Here is a 5,462-nt window from a genome sequence, read left to right as displayed (position 1 = left end):
AAAAAAAAAAAAAAAAAAAAAAAAAGATATTAGAGAACTTGAGCTATTTCATATCTCTCTCTGTCCCTTTATGTCACAGCCAGAATCAAGCTCTTCCAGCCAACTGCCTTATACATGAGTGTAAATTTCATACTCCTCTGAGTTTTTCTTCCTCATATCTCCAATATTTGCTGTACCATTTTTCTTTGAGATCCCTATTCTAAACCAAATAAATTTTTCCATTTCTGTCATTTTTACAGGTCTCTCCCTTCTCCTTCTTACCTTCTCCACCCGTTCCCTGGTAATGGGACCTTTCCTGCCAAGCTCACATGTTTCTTCTACAATCTGCAGCACTTGTTCTTTGTAGTCATAGATACTTGATTGGCTCCCCGCTTCTGTCCTACGCAATCTCTGCTCTCTTCTTGGTCTTCTTGGTCTTCTCGACTTAAACTTAAAGTCATCATTCCAAACAAGATGCTACTAAGACATATGTTCAGTGCAGGCACTACTTTGTCTCACTGAACTAACCTGGAACATCAGTCTCCTTCTTTCTCTCTGGTGCTAATAACTAAAGAACGAAATCAGACTTGCACAAACTGATGCCACCAAAACTTCAAGGCTTCCACACATAGATGAACTTTAGTCTTTTAATGAATATATCCCCTTCCCCACAATGCATCTATCACGTAATCATGGTCCAAGTCCCCAATCTCATCACCTTCCATCTGCTCAAGGGTAAATCAGAGACCACAATAAAGAAACGAGATCCATGGTCTAGCCTTGATGCCACAGTCATGCACGTCTGCAAACATTTCTTCCTCTTTCCACACAGAGGAATTGCTGCCCACATTCTTCCCTAATTTGATATTGTGGGTGTTGTTTCCACCTGAACCCTCAAGGGCTTGGATCTATCAGTTTTTATCCCCTTTCAGATTTCCTACACTTCCTTATATCATGGCCTTTCCTGTTATTACTTAAAAACAACCAAGTTTCACGTACAATAGAGCAAATAAATAAGTGTCTTTGACCCTGTGAGTTTATCTGCCTGCTGCCCTTACCTCTTAATTTCTTTGAGATGTTGACTGTATTCATGACCTCCATGTTATTTTGCTCCTACCTTCTCGCTGATTCTATAGCTTTTGTAAATCTTTGAAAACTGCAGCACCACCAAGGACACTGGTAGCTTCTGTTGTTAAAAATCATCATTTAATTTCTTTTCTTTCTTGACTTCTGCAGCATTTAAAACTATCAAGCATTTCTTCCTTCTGGAAACTCTGTTCATTGGGCCCCAATGCAATAATATTTTTCTAATAGTGTTTCATTGCTGTCACTGAGTTTTCTATGGAGATTCTCCTCATACTGTATTTTACCTCTAACTTTACAGGCCAAGGTTCTTTATAGTTTTCTAATACCCATCCGTGACTCCTGACCCACACTGTCTCCCAAGTATTCACATTCATTTTTCTGGTTTCAAGGACCCACAGGTACTTTTCACTCTATGTCACTACCTCCAACTAGAATTGTCACCTTCTTATTAATCTGTCTAGAAGTTCTTCCAGAAACACCAGACTCCTTGTGTCCAAAATGAAACCTGCCACCTTCAACATGGCACCACTCTTTTTGATAGAGCTCTATAAACAAAAGGTATTGTCCATATTTTTACTTCTCCATCCTTAGCACCGAGAATAATGCCTGGCACATTGTATGGCCTAATACAATTTAGCTTAATGAAAGAATTCAGTGCGTTTTAACTCTAGGATTAGCTGTACCATATAAGCACTTTACAAACCAGGAACATGGTTTGACTTCCTTGTCGAAAATGTGGAATCATTTGCCTCTAACTCCTTAACTTGTTTGTAAAACTCCAAGGGCTCCAAACTCCTAACTAGGTTCCAATCTTCTTCAAATTGCTAGAGTCATCTTACTAGAGTGCAAATATATTTATGTCTCTCCTTAATTTTTTCCAGTGATCCTGCATGACTTCAGCTAAAGTTCAAACAGCATGAAAAGAGAGGGCTTTAATGGCCTTACTTGTGCTTTCCTTCTGTTCATCCCTCACTGATCTCTCCTGATACGGATTCTGGGCCTGACCTTGCCACGCAAACAACTAATCTAACTTCTCTCAACCTTTCTCGTTCTCTTCCACTTCAGGGCATTGCTCATGACTCTCTGCCTGGCATATAAATGCACTTCTTCTCTCTTGTTCCAAGCCCCAGCTCAGGGCTCATTTCTCACGCCTTCCCCGTGGTTGCTTCCTTCTTCTCACCCTCTAGTCTGGAACAAAATCCTTTCTTCAATGCGACACCTTATTCCCACTCTTCACACCTAATACATTGTGATTTAAGTGCATATGACAGTCACTCCTCCCACCCCGTGCTGAAGGATAAATTCATTGCAATAACTGCATCTTATATATGCTTGTTTGCCTCAAGTGTAGTACAGTTCTCAATAAATATACACAAAGTGAATTAATCCCATCTCTCTCAGCTTTTGTTCTTTGTATGGTTCGATTCTTCCAGATGAAACCGTCAATGTTCTGGATTGCATTTCACTGTCACTTTCCAAATAGGCCTGGGTCATGGAAGATTTACTTAAGGCAGGAAATGAGTAGAATAAATGTATACATAGATTGCATGCCATGGTAATTAAATCATTAGTGCTGAACACCAGGACTGAGACTAGAGCACGTTAACACATGTTTTTGTTTGTCAGAAGCAATAAGTAAAGATGAAACCTAGTAATTATAGACTGAATAAAAAGGAGTTTTCCGGGTAGTCTTTCAAGTCTTGAAGAAAAGGAAACAAAATGTAAATGTTTGCCAGTATTTCTTCAGATTTCTTTAGTAAATATAATACTGGCATTCTGATAGCCTATGCTATTTTTAAGAATCAAATATGCTTGTATGTGCAGTACTATTGATTCATTCATCTGAGTTCTAGTCACCGTTTCTGATCCTCTCTTCTATTTTCCCACCCTTGTCTTTCTCTGGTCCCCCATTATTCCCCTCACAATTTTGACATCCTCACCCATGAGCTCCTAGGTTCCTCATCTGCATCAGCACCCTCTCCTCATCTCTCTTTGCTCAAGTTCACTAAGAAATTAAGTGCTAGGAATGTTCATATTGAAATACATTATATATTTTCACTGGCTGCTTTTAAACCTTCAGAAATTCTACAACTATTTGTTAGGAAATACCAGCCTTGCTAGTGGTATTTAAGTATCGCATGAAAAAATGATGAAATGCTCAGGGCTGTCATTATCCTCTGATAATGAAATTAACAACCAAAGCTGAAGGGCAGACATTGTTTTATTTATGGAGTTAAATTATGTCATAGGGGTTAGGTAGCTGATCTTTGTTTCTCACTGTCAGATGGAAGGAGTAGATCACATTTATATTACCAATGCAACTGACTGGGAACCTTACTTGAGATATATGCTCTTATGAAAATACCCTGGCCCTATTCAGGATATACCCTGAGATAACGAAGAAATTGCTGTTATTATAAAATAAAATCATTTGCTTATTATGTTAATTCCTTATGGGTGAGAGCAAAGATTGTTATCACATGAGTGGACGATAAGAAGCTTCTGCATATAAGGCATGGAAATCTAATGATAAGATACTTGCAAATCTGGTCATAAAATATTTTCTATATACAAGGAAATCAAGAGCGACATTTTTAACAGACATGAATGGGCAAGTTTAGGGCACAATAACCTCTTCCTAACCCAGTCTTAACCATCCTAACCCATCTCACTGAGAAAATGACAGCACGCTTCCTTTTTAAGTCTCTAAAATATGCTTTCCTCTTTTTACCTGGAAAGACTATTCCTTGGGGGACCACATGTTGCTGTGGCTTGGAGGATAACCTAAAACTCAGGGCCTGGAGAAAGTAGAAAACAAGCTTCATTCGTTCTTTGAAAAATCCAAGTTTTCTCCTGGTCTACACAGTGATTTTACAAGTTCGGGCATGATACAATATAAATCATGCATGACATCTCTTCTACGACAGCAGGATCGGGTGTGAGTTGGGGCCCCTAGTAGAGCTGTAAGGGGATCTACAAGCTCACACTATGGACCTGAGCAGCTGGTTGGTGACAGCAACAGCAGCTGTTAGGAAGAAATGCCTTTCCCTCCAATGGGCTTCTTGTACTCTCGTGTCCCCTTTCTTGTCAATAGCCAGTCAACATTTATTGATTGTGCAGAGGCTAAGAGCTCATTCTTCTGAGCAGGCTTATCCATCTGCCCCTCTTCTTTTGGCTTACATGGTCTCTCCAGGGTTTTATTTTGTTTTATAAACATCTTTCTATCTGCCGGCTTCTTCTCACCATATGGCAATTCTGATATGTATCTCTTTGTTGGGGGGATTGTGAGACAGAAGGAGAGGGGAAAAGGTCCCTAACGGAAGCAAAAGATTTAGAATACTTATTAAAGAAGTGGATGGTTTAATAAATATTGCTACTTCGGCAGGGTTTTCATCACAAGACTATTAAAACTTTTTTCAGGAATGAAGAACGAGATTTGTAATATACATGTTATGTGCCATCAGCCTCCAAGTCGATCTTACCTGTCAGCATTAAATAATTCAGTTTGGCTTCTTTCTTTACTACTTTAATAAAACCATTTTTTCCAAGTCACAGTTGACTTTGGCCTAACAAATCTATAGAGCATTGTTCAATTCTGATCTTAATAGAGTTCTCTGCAACATTCCGGACTCCTGATCATGACTTTTTCCATGAAATATCACACCCCTCCTCTGACTTCACTCTCCTAGATTTCCCCTCTCTCTATCCTCACATCTCTCTATCAACATTTCCATTGTCTCCACTTGGTGACCAAAATGTAGGGATTTTCCAGAAGTTTGTTCTCACTCACCTTCTCATCTCTTCTGTAATAGCTCTGATTGATGTCCAGCTTCATGACTTTAAATGTGATTTATTTACCTAGGACCCCCAAAGTTCTCTCTCCAGATTTCTCCTTTGGGGCATCTGTTTTTATATCTGATGACTTTCTTGATAATTCTACTTGAATTTAATGTGAATAAAACCAAACTCCTAAAGAATCCCCAACAACCTTTTTCACACCCTTATTTGAGGAATCATCTGCTCCGTGGTTCACACCAGAAACATGAATAATTGTTGATTTATTTTCCTTCAGTCCCTTTATGAAAAGCCTCAATAATAACTTGTTTGCCTTCCAATTTGTCTCACTGATTGACTGCACCCCATGCATCACTGTCACCTGTCCAGTGTATGCATTGCCATGTCTGGTCTGAAATATTTTTGAAATTTTTAAAATTGTTTCTTTCACTCTTGCCCTCCCCAGTTTCTTATGCAGGAAGCCTCTATAAGAATCTTTGAATTTTAAAGCCTTAAGAGTGTCACAGTCTGGCTTATAACTTGTCAAGGCCTTTCTATTGCACTTGTAATAAAACCCACTGTGCTTGTGATCCCCTGTGGTCCTCAATGACCTGGGCCTGACT

The sequence above is a fragment of the Chinchilla lanigera genome, unplaced genomic scaffold (assembly GCF_000276665.1).
Source record: "Chinchilla lanigera isolate Chin_1 unplaced genomic scaffold, ChiLan1.0 scaffold00022, whole genome shotgun sequence".
In the NCBI taxonomy this organism is placed as follows: domain Eukaryota; kingdom Metazoa; phylum Chordata; class Mammalia; order Rodentia; family Chinchillidae; genus Chinchilla; species Chinchilla lanigera.
Note: the sequence above shows the minus strand (reverse complement) of the source record.